The sequence below is a fragment of the Silene latifolia genome, chromosome 5, assembly GCF_048544455.1.
Source record: "Silene latifolia isolate original U9 population chromosome 5, ASM4854445v1, whole genome shotgun sequence".
Taxonomy (NCBI): domain Eukaryota; kingdom Viridiplantae; phylum Streptophyta; class Magnoliopsida; order Caryophyllales; family Caryophyllaceae; genus Silene; species Silene latifolia.
Genome location: NC_133530.1, coordinates 60,638,696 through 60,661,701, shown reverse-complemented (window position 1 = coordinate 60,661,701; position 23,006 = coordinate 60,638,696). Strand labels below are relative to the sequence as shown.

The following is a 23,006-nucleotide window of genomic DNA, read 5'->3' as shown; positions in this document are numbered from 1 at the left end:
CATTCTCATATGGAAACATTTTGTGATTATTGTGAAGCTATCTCTCAAACGGGCGTGACTCAAGACCAAATAAGATGGGTCTTATTTCCTTTTTCGTTAATCGGCACCGCAAAGCAATGGTTGAAGGGCCTTGATAAGGCCACCCTTGGAATAGATTCTTGGAAGAAGCTAGCTCTAGCTTTCTACAAAAATTTCTACCCACCGGAAAAGACTAATATGCTAAGAGCTCAAATTACGGGTTTTAAGCAAAGGGATGAAGAATCTTTGTATGAAGCTTGGGAGCGGTTCAAAGGTATTTGTCGCTCATGTCCTCACCATGGACTTAGCGAATGGTTTTTAGTGCAACAATTTTGGAATGGTTTATATGAAGATTCTAGGAACATTCTCAATATGGGATCAAATGGAATGTTCACCGAAGTTGATGACAATCAAACATGGAACAAGATTGAGGAAATGGCGGTCCATAATTCGCAATATAGTAGGCCTCGCAAGGCTACTAGAGGAGGAAATTATGAAGTGGACACCGTTACTCAATTGGGTGCTCAACTTAGTGCTCACATTGACACAATCAACTTGAAGTTTGAACAAGCTATGGCTAGACTTGAGGAAAGCTCAAAATCATCAAAGCATCATGTCAATGCCATGACGGCATCCTCATCAATCCCAAGCGGGATATGTGAGAATTGTGGAACCTTGGGTCATGACTCAAGTGAGTGTAGGGGAACAACCGAGCAAGTTAATGCTTTCCAAGCTTACAAAAGTGGTACCCCTTATTCAAATTTTTACAATGAAAACACCAAGTTCCATCCAAATCTCTCATACAAAAGCCAAAATGTTCAAAACCCTCAAACAACATACACTCCACCACCCATGAGAATTCAAAATCAAAGACCCTTTTTCAATCAAAACCAAGGTTACCAAAATCAAAATCCATACAATCACCACAATGACCAAAGTTTTGATGTCCAAAAAGCGGTCCTCCAAATGCAAAAGAATCAACAAGAATTTTTCACCCAAATGCAAAAAGATAGCCAAGCAAAAGACACCACCATCAACAACATTCTAGCTCACACCAAGATGTTGGAAACACAATTGACCCAACTAGCATCTTCGAGCTCACAAAGACAAAAGGGGCAATTACCACCACAAAGTAACCCCCCTAGACATGAAACGGTTAGTGCCATTCACTTGAGAAGTGGTACAAGATATGAAGCACCGAAGGAGCAAGTTGTGGATGAAGTTGTGAGAGCTAGTGAGAATGAAGTTGTGGTGCAAGGTCCCAAAGAAGGGGAATCATCAAAAGAAGAAAGCTCAAAGAAAAATGAAGACAAAGCCAAAGAAAAGGAGCCCATTGTGATTAGACTTCCTTTTCCAAGTCGTCAAGCCAAGCCTAAATTTGATGATCAACTTGGGAAGTTCATGGAAATTGTGAAGAACTTAGAAGTCTAGGCTATTCATGCCTTAGTAGTGCCCCCACAATGAAGAACACAAGATTTGAAAGAAAGAATGATAAGGGAATGCGTTGGTGCACGGATGGACCTGAATCCGTGTACACAAGGACCAATCCGAGCGGATTCCTGAGAATCCGCCCGTCTGCAGAGGATCCGAGCGTCCTGCGAGAAGACGCCGTCTTGGGTGAGTGAAACTGCAAATTCTTGATCGTTGAAGAATCCGAGCGGATTCCTGGAAAGACGCCCGTCTCACAGAATCCGTCCGTCTTTTGAACAATCCGCCCGTCTTGCAGCTGAAGAAAAACAAAGAAAAATCTCTGGACAAGAATCCGCCCGTCCTAAGCGAAATCCGCCCGTCTCATCTCAGAAGAATCCGAGCGGATTCCCCAGAATCCGCCCGTCTCTAGGCGGGATTTTTGAAAATTTGAAGCTGAAGAATCCGAGCGGATTGCGCCTAATCCGCACGGATTGTCCCTGCGTCCTACGATTGTCGAGTTCTTTAAATACCCATCCCACCTTCATTCATTCATTCATTCACTCATAAACACTACCCATAACATCAAAACCCTCATCCTCTCCATCTCAAAAACAAAAACCCTCAACAAAACTCACCAAAATCAAATCAAACCATCTTTCAAATAACAAATCAATCACTCCATCTTCATTAACAATCAAAACCAAGAACAAAATCTTCACCTTTGAATCGATTTTTGTTCTCATAAAGGCAAAGCCTTTCACCTTCAAAATCGATTTGGGCATTCTACAAATTGAAGATTTTTGATCTTTTTCTTGGTTAACTCATCAAATGGCAAGAACAAAGGGAGCAACAAAAGCAAAAGCAAAGGCAACAAAGGCACCAAAGACTACAACTCTCTCTCAAAGGCAAAAAGCTCTACAAATGAAGAAAGCTTTGGCAATGGTGGTATCAACACCAAACTTGGAAGTGCAACAACCTCAACAAATTTCTATGGAAGCATCACCCTCTACTCCGGTAATTAATCAACTCTTGCATTATCCGGAGGTAACATTCATTTCCGATTCCCATAGAAATACATTTGTCAAGTTTGCTATGAAACAAATTCAATCCACCAAATTCATATGCCAAGATGCTTTAGAGAAGTTGGGTGTTCTTGAACAAACAAGAGTCTTTTTCAATGCCATGGGTTTAAAGAAATTGTTTGAAATGAAGGAAGTAACATACCCCTCCCTTGTCTTGGAATTCTTAAGTTCTTTAAAAGTGACAAAAGTTGAGAATAGGAAAATATTGAGTTTCGTCTAGCTAACACTAGTAGACGCATTACCTTTCCGGAATTGGGTGCAATTTTGGGTCTTAGCGATGAACATAAATTTTATAAGCAATATGGGAAGTATGATCCCGAGCCTCTTTGGGAGGCAATCTCTGGGAAGAAATTTGAAGATTTTAAAGCTTGTCGTGCTCTTTTGGTCCATCATCCGGGCATAAGAATATGGCACAAAGTTGTGGGAAATACCATAATTGCTAGGAAAGACACCAATCATTTCACGGGACTCGATTTTATTCTCCTTGAATCAACTTTGAATATTGGAAGAATTCACACCAAGCCTTACAATTCTTTGAGGCTATTGGTTGATAGATGGCTCCATGTAGATAGTGGGAAGAAGGGTCAAACCGTAATTGTTAATGGCGGCCTTGTCACGGTCCTAGCCAAGCACTTTAATCCTAATTTCAATAAGGATAGCAAGTACAAGGCTAAGGATGGTGGCCATCTTATTGATATGTCCACCTTGATTAACAAGTTTAAGTGGGTTGCTCACAATTCCCTTGATACCAAGTATGGGTGGCTTACAAGTGAGGCTCGATCATTCACTCTACCTGCAAAGATTTGCCGTCTTAGTGTCCACCGGACCAACTATTTACTTCCCCTATCCGAAGAAGCCGAGTACATCATTCAACAACAAAAGGGTGATCATGAAACCCCCTCCTCTTCCATTGTTATACCGCCTTACCCCTTTGTGTATGAAGAGTTCAAACCGCAAGGAGTTGAAATTGGGAAAGACTATGTAACTCTTCTTATGCAAGCCATGCACAAGCAAGCTTATGAAGATCGGAAGAATGCATATTTAGCTCAATATCCTCCCCTCCTACATCTAGCTAGGCAAGGACTCCTTGATCCATCTTGTCCTTTGCCTAGTGGGGCGGATAAAGAAGCCTTGTTTCCGGGTGCATCTAGGGACGTGGTGGAAGACAATGAGGTTGTTGGAAATGATGAGGAGATTGATGACAACATTGAGGAAGATGGTGATGAAGAAAGCAAGGAAGAAAGTGCCAAGGAAAGTGGCAATATGACCACTTCTCATGAGGGAAGTGGTGATGATAGTAGCATGATGGAAGACTAGCCTTGGAGATTCCTACTCTCCCACGGTTTGTCTATATCTCTTTGTATTTTATTTCATTTTGATCATTGTTGGTTTAGTCCTAGCAACATCAAAGGACTCACACCTCGGTTCCTTTGAGGTGTTCTTTATTGTTCCCATTTTTGAAAATCCAAAATGACAATCTAGTTTCATGCATAGCATAGCATGTGCATGAACTCCCCCATGCTTTGACATTAGCAATAGTGTCTTACTTGGTTTGGGGAAGTTAATGCATACGCAACGGGAGGTAATTTAAATTATCCTCTCCGTCATAACAAAAACCATGCATCATGTAGTATAGCTTAGTGTAGAATTGCATTTAGTATAGAAATCATGCATCATCTTTGCATAATTTCCATCATTTTGGCCATTGAGGACAATGCCCATATTAGTGTGGGGATGGGAATTCTAACACTTAACTTTTATTCAAAAACCATAAAAATTGAAAATTTTCAAAAATCTTAAAAATTTGAAAAATTGAAAAATCCAAAAACAAGTTCATTTCCTTTGTATATATTGTCTTGTATATATTGTGTTTGTTTCATCCTTGTTCACTTTGATTGACTACGCCACATCCGAGACATGAGGATATTGAAGACCGCATGGAATGATCTTTCCAATCTCCTTTTTCCTCTTTATGTTAATGACTATGTGTCTTTATTTTGATTGATGCGGTAAAACAATGTGAACTTAGGATTGCATTTAGAATTATTTGGCATATTAGTTGGTAGAATCATATGCATTAGGATGTTTATATGTTAGTTGCATCATGGCATGTAGTTTGCATGTTAGAAAAATTTTGCGAAACCGTCTACTTGGGAAGCTCGACAAGTGTATATAGGCCCTAGTAGATGCTTTTTATTCTTAAGACTTTGCTTGATAGAATACTTGTAAAACACCCTAGGATGTGTCATGCTAGTATCCTTTGACCCATGGTTTAAGGCCTAGTCAAGAGTACCTTGTGGTGTGATAACTCCTTGGCTACCGTTTATTCCAAGGTGACCCTTGAAACCATGCATACTTCTATCATTCATCCATGTTCTACCATATTTTTGTCATCAAAGGGAATGGGCACAAAAAGAAATCAATTTGAGTTCAAAGAAATGAAAAGTGAAAGAAAGTTTGCAAAAATGCATCAAATGAAAAGAGGAGCAAAAAAAATAGAACTCCTAAAACTTCAAATACAAGGCACCCTCGTTACTAATTGGGGTGACTTTGAAAATGTTCAAAAGAAATGCAAAAAGTTGTCAAATATTGAAATGCCAAAAATCAAAAGAAATGGCAAAGAAAGTGTTCTCAAAAAGTCAAATGCCAAAGAAATTTGGGGGGAAAACAAAAATCAAAGCAAACTCCCAAAATGAAACTCAAATACTATCGATCCCTTTATCCATCGTATCCATTTTTGTGCATGGTAGAGAGGGGACGACCATTCTTCTTGTCTAGGCAAGAGGGGGAATTCCGCGATCCTCCAGTGTTTCTAACACCATAGGGAGTCTACTCTTGACAAAATCATTTAACGATTGAGGACAAAGGTACCCTAGCTTGACACCTTTTGGAGGTGATTTATTGGTATCCTTCTAGGCTTAGTAGTTTGAACAAATTGCATCTATGAAGGATTGTGTACCCTTGAATTGCTTCCCTTGTAGATAATTTCCGCCACTTAGATGAGGAAAGTGGCTATTCTTTTTGTAGATGCATCCATTATGTGTTTTTGTGTGCTTAATGTTTGGATGTGTCGCTATTTTGGCAAGACCCACCTTGCCTTGCAAGAAGGCATCCTACCTCATGGTTGTCTTGTTGTGAGTTGAAGGGGCGGAGTGCGACCCGCTAATTGTCTCATATCGGCTATTATTATTAGGTTAGGTTAGTTTTGGTCCTAGTCTTTGTCACCTCTTTGCTCGGGACGAGCAAAGGTTGATTTGGGGATATTTGATGTGTGCGACCATAATTGGCGCATATTTAGCCCCGAATTACCATTGTTTTCATGCTTTTTAGTGCCTATTTGGGTCATTTCTTATCTTTAGTTCTTTGTTTTGCATATTCTTTGAGATTTTGATCCCTTGGTAGGAAAGGAGTAAGAATCTTGCATTTTCATGGCAAAACAAGGCTAAATTGATCATATTCAATGACCAAGCATCAAGGAGAGACAAGACTAGAAGGCCTTTGTACATAGCATAGTAGAAGAGCATTGTTGAGAAAAGGATCCTTGAGTCCCCAAGGAAATCCCCAAGGAATTCATGAAGAAAAGGGAAGAAAAAGAAGAAGGAAAGTTCTTTGAACTACAATCCGAACGGATTGTAGAGAATCCGTCCATCCTCGCCAATCCGAGCGTCCCTTGCAAAGAATCCGCTCGGATTCCCCATGCCCGATCCGAGCGTCTTGCCCAAGAATCCGCTCGGATCGTCCATCCCAGATCCGGCCGTCCCGACTCCCATCCGCACGGATCACAAAGACAAAGACAGATTTCGTTCTTCAAGCTACGAAATGGAGAAGCCCTTCTCTCGGATAATCCTGGAGGCTCCTTGCTCAACTTAAAAAGTGTAATTACTAGTTTAGCCCTTAGTTAACCCTAATGCATCCTCCCTAATTTTCACTATAAATACCCCATTAGTCTAATTAGAGGGGCATGTTCTTCTTATCAATAATTAGTGTAGTTAATATCAATCAAATCTCTCTTCAATATTGTAATCAAATATTAATCAAGTTTTAACCCAAGTTTTAGTTCTTTAATCTCTCTCTTGTTCTTACTTTATTTTGGGTAATTGAAGATTATTTGGGTTATTATTGGGAGATTGACAACCTCTCAATCTAGGATTCAAGTACTTCTATTATTCTTGCTTTATTATTGGAATCATTAGTAGGTATAATCTCTTAATCCCTTTTTAATTATTGCTAATTACTTTCATTTATTCATCATGTTTCATTATGTTAGTATGATTGACAACCTTTCTAGCATGATCAATATGATAATGAGTGAGTAGTCTCTTAGCTAGGGTTTAATGGGTGATTAGGGAAACCAACATGGGGAATGATTCATGCTTAAATTAATATGCTTTCATATCTTATTTGCTTGCTTGTTTTGATCTTAATACATGCACATGTTATATTTGATGAAATGCTAAGCCTATGAATCCTTGCATTTACTATCATCTTCTATCCTTTCAACTTGACTTGTAAGACATAACCCAACTCGAGTCTTGTTAGACCATGCATGTGTTAAGTAGGGAAGATTAAGTCGACTTGTAGGTGTTGTACAATCCAAGAGATTCGGCTCCGGGACCCAAACTTTCCTAGGATTGTAAGATATAACCCAACTCAATCCATCACAACAATAATTGCTTGCTTATAATTTGAGAACATGTTTGTATGATCACATCCCATGATTCCCCTATGAACCCATGACACCCTAGTGCTTTTAATCAATTGTTTACATCCCTTATTTTATTTATCTTGTTAGTTTATTTTCATTGCTATTTTAGTTTAGTAACCTTCTACATCAACCCAATTTGTGACACCCCTAGACACCACTAGTTACAATAGAATCTTCATTTCAATACCCGTCCCTTGGGATCCGACCTTTACTTGCCTCTTTACTAATTGTAGAGTTGTTTGTGAAGTATAAATTGTGTTTTGTATCGACCATTGACCAACGACCACATATGCTTAATTGTGAACACCAAATGGCTCCGATCAACATTAGAGAAAACAGTCAAACTATCTGCAAGAGTTTGGCGCCTAAGTTCCAAAGCACCATCATGACAATGCCGGTCCTGCAAATGTTTATGCCATGCAGCCTTAGTAAGGTCTTTACCAAAACCATCCAGACACGCATGAAGACTCGAAAAAGGACAATGAAACCGTACAAGTTCAAGCATGAAGGAAGAATGAACCCCTCCTCCTACCTGCACGGTAACCGATCAACTAGCAACAGCCGTGACAAGAAGGTACAGGTAGCAAGTGCATGTAGATGACCGGAGCTCCAGCGAAGAGACCCACGAAAACCCCAACCACACCACACACACACACGGCTAGCCCTAAACACCCAAGCCACAACACAAGCGTTGGCAATGCACTGCCACTGAACCACCATAGATAGCCACAAGCAGCAGCAAATGCCGACAAAACCAGCACCAAGGCGGCGAGAAGCAGAACACCGACTGAAAAAAAAACCAAGAAAAAGAAAGAAGATAAAGAAACCAGACCGCAGGGCAAAGTGCAGCAGCAACCGGCGACGGCAGGAGTAGAATCTAGTCGGCAGAGGATCACTCCGACGTGATCATAAGACCATAACCAACCATAACCCGAAAATAAGTCGAAAACCCGAAAACCCGCAACTATGAAATCGCATTCCCTGAAAGAATAACAACACAAAAATCCGATGGTAGACGCCGGAGCCAAGTTGTTGATGACGGAATAGACGACCCAGACCGACGGGAATGGACGACGACAAAGAATAGCACGAACCTTAAAAAGAAAACGAAAACGAAAGAGATGCCCTAATGGAAAAAGGTCGAATAACAGCACGAAGAAGGGCAAAACCAATGACGCCGTCGTCGTGAGGAGGCCGACGGTGATGGGTGGCCGGCGGCGACGTGAGGTGGCCGTTCAACCTGACGATAAACAAGGATCGCCTGAAGTCGCATCTCCCTGACTCTCTTCTTATTATTATTATTATTATTATTATTATTATTATTATTATTATTATTATTATTATTATTATTATTATTATTATTATTATTATTATTATTATTATTATTATTATTATTATTATTATTATTATTATTATTATTATTATTATTATTATTATTATTATTATTATTGTTATTATTATTATTATTACTATTATTAGTATTATTATTATTATTATTATTATTATTATTATTATTATTATTATTATTGTTATTATTATTATTATTACTATTATTGTTATTATTGTTATTATTGTTATTATTGTTATTATTGTTATTATTGTTATTATTGTTATTATTGTTATTATTGTTATTATTATTATTATTATTATTATTATTATTATTATTATTATTATTATTATTATTATTATTATTATTATTATTATTATTATTATTATTATTATCTGCTCTATTTAGCTCAGTTCAGCTACATTCAATTCAGTCCAACTCAGCTCTAAAAAGCCAGAAAGAACAGGGCCTAACTTGTAAGGAGAAGCTCTTGTGGGGGTCTTATAGGCCGTCCTATAAGCCCAAAGAGTGTCATCAAGCTTCATGCTCCAATCCTTACGAGTCTTGTTAACTACTTTCTGAAGAATTTGCTTGATCTCTCTATTGGAAACCTCGACTTGGCCACTTGTTTGGGGATGATATCTCAAGAAGGATGCAAGTTTATTCTCATGGAAGTGTGTTCCACCATCACTAATGATAGCCCTAGGGACTCCAAACCTTGGAAATATCACTTCTCTTAAGAGCTTGGTTACCGTCTTTGCATCGTCGGTTGGAGTAGCAATTGCTTCTACCCATTTAGACATGTAATCAACGACAACTAAAATGTATTTATTACCTTGGGACGATAAAAATGGGCCTTGGTAATCAATTCCCCCTACATCGAAAATTTCAACTTCCAATATGCCTCGTTGCGGCATCTCATTTCTCCAAGATTTGTTCCATGTTCTTTGGCAAGGGTCACAACGTAGGATGAACTCTCTAGCATCTTCGAACATGGTGGGAGAATAGAAGCCCGATTGTAGGACTTAGGAAACCGTCCTTCTTGCTCCATGGTGTCCTCCATATGGGGATGAGTGGCAACCCTTCAAAACTCCTTGAACCTCCCATTGTGGCACAAAATTTCGGTATAGACCATCACTACATGCCTTGTAGATATTGGAATCATCCGAAAAATACCTCTTCACTTCAAATAGGAATCTCTTCTGTGGTTGTGGTTCAAATTCTGGGCAAGAACTTCTTCTACAAGATAATTTGCGAAATCGGCAAACCATGGTGTTGTGTGTCACTCGAGTTGTGCGTGGATGGCCATTAGGATATCAATTGGTGTGTCTTCTCCATTGTTGTCAAACCGAATCCTTGACAAGTGATCTGCAACTACATTCTCGACTCCTTTCTTGTCTCTTATCTCCAAGTCAAATTCTTGAAGCAACAATATCCACCTCAACAAGCGTGGTTTTGATTCTTTCTTTATCAAGAGGTGTCGAAGGGCACAGGGATCCTAGAATACTATCACTTTGGTTCCAAGTAGGAGCGGAACTTGTCCAAAGCATACATTATAGCAAGAAGTTCCTTTTTCGTGGTATAATAGTTGACTTGTGTAGCATCAAGGGTTTTTATTATATATTATATGGCATGTAAAGCTTTCTCAATCCTTTGGCCTAGAACCGCGCCAACGGCATAGTTGCTTGCATCACACATTATCTTGAAAGGCAACTCCTAATTTGGCGGTTGTATAATCGGTGTCGAACTTAGAGCTTCTTTAATCCTATCAAAGGCCTCAACATACTCATGAGTAAATTGGAATTGGGCATCTTCACGCAAGAGTTGAGTAAGGGGTTTTGCAATTTTTGAAGAATCGACGGTAAATACTTGCGTGTCCGAGAAAACTCCGCACCCCTTTGACATTCACGAGTGGCATAAATTTCTTTATCACCTCAACTTTAGCTTTATCGACCTCAATGCCCTTTTCCGAAATCAAATGACCTAAGACAATGCCTTCATTGACCATGAAGTGACACTTCTCCCAATTTAAAAAAAGGCTAACATCGTCACATTTATGCAGTACAAGTGACAAATTATGGAAACATGACTCAAAATCTTTCCCATAGACACTAAAATCATCTGTTAGGCCTAGAAATCCGTAGACATCCCAGATCAATGTCTCACCTTAGCATGACTATCAGGATGTCAGGCTATCAGGACACATGAAGACAGGCGCTAGGCCATGGAGAGGACAACGGTAAAAATATCAGGACGATATTAGACCAGGAAATCATATTATAAGAGGAATACATACGCAGCATTAAATAGGGAGATCTCACAATTAAAGCAGCAATTAAGGACGTAATATTGAGAATTATTGCGGGTAATTAAGGAAAATATTCCGCATTAATTTTGGGATCAAGCAGCGGTTCAACTAATCACTATATAAAGAATGTTTGGAAATCATTTGGAGGAGGACAACACAAGACAAGGCAATTTCGAGCATACAATATTCTCCGAAGCTAATTATATGTTATTGTGCCGAATACTCAAAATAATAGTGAAATCCTCTCCTGGCTTGGTGCCCGTGGTTTTTTCCCATTTAAGGGTTTTCCACGTACAAAATTCTTTGTCCTTTTATTGTTATATTTATCGTATTTATATCTTTATATTCCACCTTGACGACCTGACCTACGAACTAACTAGAGCTAGTTAACCCTACCTAAATCTACCCTGACCTGATTTCACCTTGCGCAAAATCCACACAAAATAATTGGCGCCCACCGTGGGGCATCTAGCTCTTTAAACCCTTTTTTATTATCCTACAAAGATTCAAAAATCCTACAAAAATAGCCCAGCCTACCGTTGAAGAACAGTTGAACGCAGCCCTTCAACAAATCGCTGAGTTGGAAAGCTTGAAAGAAAAAGTGGCCTAGACTGAGGCAGAAATCCTGCAACTAAGAGAATCTGAGTCAGCTCTGAAGCAAAAATTGGAAAAACCTAAGGAGCAGGCTCTAGATTCCAGCCAGGAACCCCATTTGCATCAATTATAAAAAACATCGATTTCTCCAGCTTTGGGAGCCCAAGTGGTTCTAAATTCATCAATGTTGATGATGATGGTGAGCCAAAGAATGACGATGAAAAACCTGATGAATCTGCAGCAGCCATCATGATGGCAGTAGTCCAGGAAATCAAGAAACTCAATGAAAAATTCAACAAGATACCTGGAGTACCTGCCAGCCTGGAAGAAGCTGCCTCTGACAGCTATGCTGATTCGCCTTTCATAGACGAAATAGCAAATGTAGATTTACCCAAGAAGTTTGTGGTCCCATCCATGAAAATCTATGATGGAACCACAGATCCACAAAACCATGTGGCCCTCTACAAACAAAAAATGCTGGCTGCATTTATTCCCAGCGAATTCAGACAAGTTTGCATGTGTAAAGGATTTGAAACAACCCTGACCGGCCCTTCTCTACATTGGTACATCAACCTGCCAACTGGGAGCATCCATTCCTTCACCAACCTGATCAACAACTTCAACCAGCAGTTTGCGAGTAGCAGGGAGTTGGAGAAACGATCCAGTGATCTTTACCGGATTACACAGAAGCCTGATGAAACTCTCAGGACATTCCATGCAAGATTCAACAAACAAAAAATATCTATTCCCAGGTGTGACATTGGACCAGCAGTAGAGGCATTCAGGCAGGGGTTGCTACCACACAGTGACTTATACAACGAGCTTACTAAGTATCCCTGCCATACCTTCGAAGATGTCCAGGCCAAGACTCCTGCTTTTATCAGGCTAGAAGAGGACAAGAGCTACAAGCTTGGATCATCCAGTGGACCAAAGGACTATGAAAAAAGAAATAGGAAGAGCAATAAAGGAAACAACTGCATACCTACTCCATATTCCAGGCCAGACCATTCAGAAGTTAACTTGGCACATGAGTATCAAGGTAAGGCTAAAATTTTTCGACCTATTTTCGAGCATAACTTTAGTGTTGATATTGCAGGATTAATCCAAAGGCTTGACAACATAGGACTAGTAGTCAGATGGCCCAGGAAGACGGAAAATCCAAACCCTAGAAGGGACAATTCCAAATGGTGCGAATTCTACATGGACATTGGACACACGACGGATGACTGTTTCACCCTAAGGAAGAAAGTGGCTTATCTGCTGAAATCTGGATACTTAAAACACCTAATCAAGATGAAAGGCAGGAATGCGGATCAGGGCAAAGAGAACTAGGAGCATAAGCAGGATCGCAGTCTCCCTCCACCACCTCCAATATATGAAGTAAAATTCATATCTGGTGGATCAGAAATCTGCGGCCTGACCAGTTCAGCAGCAAAAACGATAGCCAGGACGCCAAGGACCGTATCACCCTGCAAGCCGGATCATATCCCAACAAACACTTTCAATGATTGTGACCTGGTGGGCATCCCTGATGTTCATCATGATGGCCTTGTAATTTCTATGCAGATTGGAACCGCCACAGTAAGAAAGATTCTGGTAGATAGAGGCACCTCAGTAAACTTGATCATGCTTGATGTGCTGAAAGCTATGAAAATCAATGAGGATCAAATCACCAAAAAATCCAGCGTTTTGGTAGGGTTCAGTGGAGAAACCAGAAGCACTCTAGGAGAAATCCACCTTCCAACCTACGTTAAAGGAGTCTCATCCTATGAGAAATTAGGAGTCCTTGATTGTCTGTCGTCTGACAACGCAATCTTGGGCAGACCGTGGATTCATAATGTTAAGGCCATACCATCAACCTATCACCAGTTTATTAAGATACCAACAGACTGGGGCATAACCACAATCAAAGGGGATCACAAGACAGCCCAGGAATGCTACACAATAGCCTTGAAACCTTCCAAGGCAGGTAAGTCCCTTGGATAGCAATTACAGTACCCTGTCAGGAGCACTTATGTAACACCTCCCAGAATGGAAACAGATCAGGTAATTCTAGACCCTGAGTACCCTGACAGGTATGTTTTGGTAGGATCTGACACCCCAAATAGTGTCAGGCCCGAACTGGTAAAGTTTCTTAAAAATAAATCATCTTGGTTTGCTTGGTCACATTTTGATATGACTGGAATTAGTGCTGATATAATTACACATAAACTCAATGTTGACCCATCTTTTAAGCCTGTACAACAGAAAAGACGAAAATTTGCAGCTGAAAGAAATGCCATAATCAACGAGGAAGTGGAAAAACTCTTGGATATGGGAATGATCAGGGAAGTAATATACCCTGAGTGGCTGGCTAACGTGGTTGTTGTGCAGAAAAAGAATGGAAAATGGAGAGTCTGCGTAGACTACACCGACCTGAACAAAGCCTATCCCATGGATCCATGTCCTTTACCACATATTGATGCCATGGTAGACACCATATCAGGCCATGAGATGCCGACATTCATGGATGCTTCCAGTGGATTCAATCAAATAAAAATGCACCCTGCTGACCAGGAGAGTACTGCATTCATTATAGACCGAGGCATATACTGCTACACTGCCATGCCTTTCGGCACGAAGAATGCGGGGGCAACGTATACCGTTGGTCAACATGATGTTTAAAGACCAAATAGGTGATATCATGGAAGTTTACATAGACGACATGGTGGTAAAATCCAAAAATGCAGAAGATCATGTGAAGCATTTAGAAGTAGCATTCGAGATATTGGAAAAATACAACATGAAGCTCAACCCTGCAAAATGCCACTTTAGAGTCTCTGCAGGCAAATTCCTTGGATACATGGTCACAAAAAGAGGCATAGAAGCCAGCCCTGAACATATAAAAGCTATCCTGGAACTGCAGTCACCCAAATCTGTCAAAGATATTCAAAAATTGACAGGCCAGGTAGCTGCCCTGAACCGTTTCATATCAAGATCCTCTGAAAGGTGCAAAACATTTTACAACCTCCTCAGAAAAAATAAACAGTTTCAGTGGATGGATGAGCATGAGACAACCTTTAAAGATTTAAAATCCTACCAATCATCTCCACCCTTACTGGCCAAACCAGAGAAGGGAGAATTCCTGTTAATATACTTATCATCAGCGACACAAAAAGATCCAACTGCAGTCCTAGTAAAAAAAACAGGATAGCCAACAACACCCGATTTATTATGTAAGTAAAAGTCTGCTTTGGATCTTTGAGATGAGGTATGGATTACTTGAGAAATATGTTTTATCTTTGATTATGTCGTGTACTAAATTACGACCTTATTTTGAAAGCCATCCCATTATAGTCAGGACTAACTTACCCATAAAATATGTCCTACGTAAGCCTGAATTATCAAGCAGGATGGCCAAATGGTCAGTTCAAATTAGCACATATGATATCTCCTTTGAGCCCAGGGTAGCGATCAAATCGCAGGCCCTAGCAAGCGTTGTGGCTGACTTTAGCCCTAACCTAGAACCTGACCTGAAAAAAGAAGTCAACCAATTAGAAAATAAAACCCCATACCAAGAATGGACTTTGTTCATAGATGGGGCATCCAATGCCAGGGGGACAGGGTTAGGGTTAGTGCTTAAATCACCACAGGGAGATATGATAGCACAGGCTGTAAGCTGTGAATTCAAAGCAACTAACAATGAAGCAGAATATGAAGTTCTAATAGCATGCTTAAAGGTATGTCTAGACCTCAGTGTCCAAAATCTAAATGTAAAAACTGATTCACTTCTAATTGCTAATCAAATCAAGGGAATTTATACGGCTAAGGATGCAAAAATGATTTCGTATTTAGAATATGCAAAAAACCTTACCGCTCAATTTTCTTTATTTGATATAGATTAAATATCAAGAGACCTGAACACAAAGGCTGATGCTTTGGCCAGCCTAGGATCAAATTTTACCCCTACGGTTTTTGATAAAATACCAATTGTTCATTTATTAGAGCCAGCTGTTTAGGTCTTTTTTACCTAAGTCGATTTAGGGTCAATGTAGTCTATATTCGTTGGTCGATTGTATGATGATTTGTATGTCAATAAGTAAACGGAAAATAAAGTGCGTAATGTAAATTGACACGTAAGATTTTGGTGACGCGGAAAACCCAATGTGGGAACAACCGCGGGAGGGACGGTACCCTGCCATGTATTGCACTATATGAATAGGAGGATGATTACAATGATAACATTTATGCTAATCTTCTTTGGCGTTAGGAGTCGGCTGCGCAAGATCTCGGACGGTGTATATTTGTGAGTGATATGCCGTGATGTGGTTGTCTTGAATACAATCTTGAATGAATATATGGATGAATGAATCCCTTTCTTGATTTCCTTCCTTTGCTATTTATAGGGTAATAACCCTAGATATGTCTTACCTCGAATATGGAAAGGGAATATTATTTCCATAAAGACTTCTTTCCAAACCCAAACTCTTTTACCAATTCTCCCCAATCTTCCTAACTTCTCCCTAACTTCTCCCTAACACTATTTTCCTTAACGCGGGCACCTTCCTCGGTGGGCTCTTGATCCTTCTCAAGCTCGTTCCCCCTTCTCCTGACCGCGGGCTCCCTTCCTCCTCACCTCTTCTTTACAATGTTTATTTTACCAAGTGGGCTCCCTTTATTGTGCTATTTTTAGCCCAAACAGTTTGCCCCAAATTTCTTGTGAAGTACGCTTTCAAGTATCGAACAAGGAATTTACGTAACCAAATGTTAAAAACCCTACGCCGTCTTTTACTTCTTCCCATGCAACCCATCACTTCCAGCCGCCCTATTCCTCTTTCTCCGCACCCAACTCCCTCTCCCCTCTTTATAACCCCAACGTCTCTCTTCCACTTTCATTTAATCATTTCAAATCATTTCAAAAGCTCTCCTCTCTTAAACCCTCAATCTTCCTTCCTTTCATTCCTCGCCGGCTTCACTGTTCCCCTTCTCCATCTTCATCATCAGGTAATCCGTATTCCCTTCCCTTTTTAGTCTTCATTTTCTCTTTTCCACCATGGACAAAACCCGATAATCCACGTCAACCTCAACACCTTCCGACTGTAATCTCGACCCTACTTTCCCTTCTCGGGGACTTTTCAAACACCCACACGATTGTGACTCCGTCCTAACTCCGGCCGACATTCCGACGATCAAGAACCTGCTTGGTCTTGGTGATGGGGTGGATATTGCCATCCCTGAACCGGGATAGAAAGCTGATGCCCTCCGTCCAGGGTGGGTTTGCTTCTACTTATATCCGTTTAGATATGGCCTTCGTTTCCCTTTCCCTAAACTCGTTCAAGATTTTATCTTTACCAACAATTTCGCCATGGCACAAATCTCTGCCGCCATTTGGAGAGTTCTTCTCTACTCTCGGCCGCCGGGTGAAATCCGGCAAAGCTGTCACTCTGGGCGATCTGGCCCACATGTACAAGATCAGGTCCCTGGGCAGGGGTCAGTTCTCCTTCCGGGGCCGTGGAGAGGCTCCCTTCAGACATGTGTCAAAATCTCGCGATAAGAAATGGTTCGAGGACTTCTTCTTCGTGAGGAAGGACTCCATCCAGCCTCCTCCTGACTATATTTTCGAGAAATGGGTTCTGACTTTGAGTAAGTAGCTTTCCTGTCACCTGATCTATTTTATCTCGCTGCTTACTAGCTTACTTCCTCATCTTCGTGCAGGCCCCTGCGACCTCACCCGTATCGGCGCCGGGATCCCCGCATGCGCAAAGAAGTTATTCAACATTTTCGAAACGAAAGAAAGTTTCCAGATCGCTCCCGGTTTTTCACCGCTTCATCCTCCAATCCTCCCCAATCACTCACAAAGTATGTCTTCTCGGTAAGGTTTCGTAACCACTTTTGCTTGCATCGTTGTTGTTTTCTTTGATATTTTAAGCATTATGCCGTCTGAGATTGTGTATGCTTGCAGGTTCAAAAGTTGATCCATTGGAACTCATCCTCCAAAGTGCTAAAAGAAAGAGACCTTCTGCCAGCCCTGATGTGGCCTCTACCTCCAAGAGGAGTGCTCCTGCTGCATCTTTTCAGACTCCTCCTACAACTTCTGGTCCTGCTGCTCGTGAACCCTTGGAGGTCCGCCCTTTATCTCGCCATCCGCCTACTCCTCCCCGTCCTCAGATTGATGGAGGTTGCTCTTTCCTCCCGTCGAGGAGACATTCTCAGATTCACGCCGATTCAGGAGATGGCTGAAAACGACGTGCACAATGCCTTTATGGTAAACATTCTTCGTCTTCTACCTGCATGTCTTCTTTTGTTTAGATTTTATCTCTTAACTTTCTTGCTGACTTCTGACTATTCCTGCCTCAGACTCTTCAGTCTGCACTCTACAACAGGAAGATGATCAATGTGGTGCAGACCACCAGCCGTGCCACCAATGCCAAGAATTAGGAGCTGAAGGAGACTGTTGTAGATCTGGCACAGCAGCGGGTTGAGCTGAAGGACCGCGTAGTAGAGTTGAAGACTGAGCTTGTTGCCACCAAGAAGAAGTTGAAGGAGGGGCCTGATCAGCTGGCTCGAACCCAGGCGGTGTGCAGCACTTTTTATGACTCTCTGAAGCAGTCTGAGGAGAAAATCACTGAGCTGATCTCCCTGGCCACTAACGTCGTTGCTTATGCCACCTGGCGGAGAAAGATCAGTGGGATGCGTGCTGCCCTTGAGGAGGCTCCCACCCAGCAGGCCATAGAGGAAGAGGAGAAGCAGCTGGAGATGTTTTACCCCACCCAACCTGATCTGAGTGTGCTGATGCCTGAGGTTGTTGAGGTGAATTCTCCTGTGTTGGCTGAGCAGGTGATCGGTCCGTTTAGTATTCACAAATAGATAGATGTGGTCATTGGTCACGGTCGAATCAAAACACAATTTATAGCTTAACAAGCAACTCTACAATTAGTAAAGAGGCAAGTAAAGGTCGGATCCCAAGGGACGGGAGTTGAAATGAGATTTCTGTTGTAACTAGTGGTGTCTAAGGGATGTCACAAATTGGGTTGATGTAGAAGGTTACTAAACTAAAATAACAATGAAAATAAACAAGCAAGATGAATTAAAGGGGTGTAAACAATTGATTAAAGGCACTAGGGTGTCATGGGATCATAGGGGAATCATGGGATATGATCATACAAACATGTTCTCAAATTATAGGCAAGCAATTATTGTTATGATGGATTGAGTTGGGTTATATCTTACAATCCTAGGAAAGTTTGGGTCCCGGAGCCGAATCGATTAGATTGTACAACACCTACAAGTCGACTTAATCTTCCCTACTCAACAACATGCATGGTCTAATGAGACTCGAGTTGGGTTATGTCTTACAAGTCTCATTGAAAAGATAGGAGATGATAGTAAATGCAAGGATTCATAGGCTTAGCATTTCATCAAATATAACATGTGCATGAGTTGAGATCAAAACAAGCAAGCAAATAAGATATGAAAGCATATTAATTTAAGCATGAATCATTCCCCATGTTGGTTTCCCCTAATCACCCATTAACCCTAGCTAAGAGACTACTCACTCATTATCATGTTGATCATGCTAGCAAGGTTGTCAATCATACCAACAATATGAAACATGATGAATAAATGAAAGTAATTAACAATAATTAAAAAGGGATTAAGAGATTATACCTACTAATGATTCCAATAATAAAGCAAGAATAATAGAAGTACTTGAATGCTAGATTGAGAGGTTGTCAATCTCCCAATAATAACCCAAACAATCTTCAATTACCCAAAATAAAGGATGAACAAAAGAGAGATTAAAGAACTAAAACTTGGATTAAAACTTGATTAATACTTGATTACAATATTGAAGAGGGATTTGATTGATATTAACTACACTAATTATTGATAAGAAGAACATGCTCCTCTAATTAGACTAATGGGGTATTTATAGTGAAAATTAGGGAGGATGCATTAGGGTTAACTAAGGGCTAAACTAGTAATTACACTTTTTAAGTAGAGCAAGGAGAAGCCGGTATTTTTGGAGAGAAGGGCTTCTCTTTTCGTAGCTTGAAGAAGACAACCCGCGCTGTGAAGGAATCCGGGCGGATTAGAGTCGGGACGGCCGGATTTGGTCGAAGGAATCCGAGCGGATTCTGGGGAATCCGGGCGGATTGCTGAGGGGGAATCCGAGCGGATTCCAGCTGGGACGCTCGGATTGTGGCTAGGTGGGACGGGCGGATTGCTGACAATCCGCTCGGATTGTCAGTCAACGTGATACTTCTTCTTTTTCTTCCCTTTTCTTCATAAATTCCTTGGGGATTTCCTTGGGGACTCAAGGATCCTTTCTCAACATTGCTCTTCTACTATGATATGTACAAAGGCCTTCTAATCTTGTCTCTCCTTGATGCTTGGTCATTGAATTTGATCAATTTAGTCTTGTTTTGCCATGAAAATGCAAGATTCTTACTCCTTTCCTACCAAGGGATCAAAATCTCAAAGAATATGCAAAACAAGGAACTAAAGATAAGAAATGACCCAAATAGGCACTAAAAAGCATGAAAACAAGGGTAATTCGGGGGCTAAATATGCGCCAATTATGGTCACATCAGCAGGCTACTGGGGGTAATGCTGGAATGTCCCAGGATGCTGCTGACGGAGCTCAGGGAGCTATGGCGGCTGAGGATGCTCAGGCTAAAGCAGTACCTGAAATGAGAGGTCAGCAGGCAGAAGAGATGCCAGAGGTGGAGGTCATTAATGTGACCGATAATTAAGTTTTTATGTTTTGATAAACTTTTTGGCAGTCTGGCCCAGAGGTGGCAGACTTTGTAATTTTCAAACTTGTTCTTGTGTTTGCTCCGCCAGGGTGGTGGTTAAACTTGGGGCCGTATTTTGGCCATATTTTGGAATGCCCCTTGCCATAGTTTAGCAAGGTTTTAGCTTTGCATATCGTGTGTTTGTTTGTTTTATCTTCCCTGTTTTTAGGGAGTTTATGCCATGTCAGTCTTGTTTGACTGATTTAGGCGAGTCCTGTCACCCTGAAAAGGATAACATTATGACTCAGCTAGCTGCCGTGTCAGCCTGATAACTGATTTAGGCGTATGCCGCAATGTAAGGAGGAGTGGCCGTGTTAACCCACGGGGCTGATTTAGACCAGCCTGGTCAGCCTGAAAAGACTGATCCAGACCAAGCTAGCTGCCGTGTCAGCCGACTGGCTGATTTAGGCATATGCCGCAGTTTGTGGACTACTTAACCTTGTTCATGACGCAAGGTGTGTTCGTCTCGTTTTATGCCAGCAGGGGCGTCATTGAGGCAAGTTTATCGTCATTCTAGGACCAGATGGAGACGCTGCAGGATTCTGGTAGCGCAGATATCCCTACGTTCCATGTTTGTTTTTGCATGCATGCTGGGGCCCTGATTAAGTGCGATTAGTGCGAGCTACGTCCAGGGGGTGGTATCAGGGGTAGCTGGATAAGCGTATTCAGCTGTCAGCCAGGCTCCCTTTCGTATGTTCCACAGTCCGCCTGGTGAGGGTGCTCCTTGTGGAGAAAATAGGTTAGGCATGTTGGAGTGCCATGTGCCTTGTCACCCCGCGTTGGCAGTTGACAGTCCTGCTAGACATCCTTTCAAAGTACCATAGATACCAGAATTCAAAGTGATGTACTTAGAGAAGCCTGAAAATAAGAAAATCTATCAGAATGATGCGAAGTACCTGTTGCCATCTCATGGGGTACCAGAGCAATTGTGGTCCCAGGACGCTGCCAGACCACACCATCCAGTAGTAGTTTAAAGTTTTAAAAACAACTAAAGACACCAGAAATAAGAGTGAAACTAGTAGTATGCCTACTACCGAATTTTTATTTTATCTTTAAAAATGATTTGGCTTCTCATAGTACATTATTCTGAAAACTAGAGTCTACTTATTATTAAAAGTAATATCTCTTCAGGTGAAGTATGTTCCATGGGCGTTGTATGATTTGACCGTCCATAGTCATCAGTCTGTATGCACCATGGCCAACAACTTCTTCTACCTGGTATGGTCCTTCCTATTTGTAGGCGAATTTGCCCGCTTTTCGATTCTTGGTGTTCTGGAACACCTCTCAGAGAACCAGGTCTCCTACCTCCAGGAGCCTGATTTTTACGTTCTTGTTATAACTCCTGGCCACCGATTGTTTGTAGGCGACAGGACGGATTTTTGCGCTTGCTCGGCTCGTCAATTGTGTCCACCTTCTAGTCATCTCTCGCACTTTGTTCGGTTCCCTCGTCATATTTTCATACCTGTGGGTGGGAACTAGAACTTCTGATGGAATGAGTGCTTCCGCGCCAAACACCAGGCTGAAGGGTGTTTGACCTGTTGCTATCTTTGGCGTCGTTCTGTCTGACCACAACACTAGTGGCATTCATCTGCCCACTTTCCTCCTAACTCCGGTAACCTCCTTCTCAGATTGTCCACAATGATTTTATTGCTGGATTCAGCTTATCCATTGGACTTTGGAGTCCTGGGTGCTGACTTTTTTAAGGTGATGTTCCACCCGGCACAAAGTATCCTTCAAGATCGTTTGAGATGAATTGTGAGCCATTGTCACATATAATTTCTGATGGGATACCAAATCTGCAGATGATGTTTCGTTTTATGAATGAGATGACCTGTTTGTCCTTTACTTCCGTGAATGCTTCTGCCTCTATCCACTCGGAGAAGTAGTCTGTCATTGCTAGCATCCATGTTTTGTTTCTTGTGGCCCGTGGTAGAGGGCCTACTATGTCCATGCCCCATGCCATGAATGGCCAGGGAGAAATAATAGGGTGCAGGGGCTCTGCTGGCTGGTGAATCATTGGTCTTTGAGCGCGGCGGGCGTCACATTTTCGTGCATACTCTGCGCATCTGCCTTCATTGTAGGCCAATAGTATCCTGTCTCGAGGGCTTTATTTGCAGGACTTACGCTTTTCGCATGGTTTCCACATTCGCCACTGTGGAAACCATGTAACACGGTCTGTGCTTCTTCCTTGTCCAGGCACCGTAGGTAGGGGTCTGTTAGTGACTTTCTGAATAATATGTCATCAATAAGTATGAATCTGGAGGCCTTTATTCTAAAAGCTCTTACTTCCTTCTTATCATCTGGTAGCTTGTTATGGCGCAGCCAGTCTAGATAAGGTGTGCGCCAGTCGTCTGCTGGATCGGCTGCCTGGTCAGGCGTCTGCCCTTTGACCGAGAGCTCTCACCTTCCGCTGTAACTGCTTGGATTTCCTTTTCGCTTTGCGGATCCTCCAGTTCACCCCTATCTATTTCGTCTGCCTTCTGGATAGAAGGTTCCAGATATGCGCTATTGGAATCTTTGGATGGCTCTGTTGGTTTGAATGTTGCCCCGGGGTTGCTAGGGCGTCGCTTCCACGTTCGATCTCTCGGGGACTGTTTAAGCTTGCAAGTTTCGAATTTTTATTTTAATTCCTTTGCTACTTTTAGGTATGCTATCATCTTTGAATCTCTGGCTATAAACTCATCATTCACGGGGTTGACTATTAACAAAGAGTCATTGGATATGAGCAGGTGTTTGACCCTTAACTCCAGAGCTAGCTTCATTCCCAATATCAAGGCTTCGTATT

At 41.5% G+C, this 23,006-nt stretch overlaps 1 non-coding gene across 1 annotated transcript; it reads right to left on the bottom strand.

The window, feature by feature from the left end:
• Positions 1-216: 216 nt before the first annotated feature.
• LOC141657999 (small nucleolar RNA R71) lies at positions 217-323 on the bottom strand. The gene has a single exon (XR_012548911.1). It is a non-coding gene; the product is annotated as a small nucleolar RNA R71 (small nucleolar RNA).
• Positions 324-23,006: the final 22,683 nt, after the last annotated feature.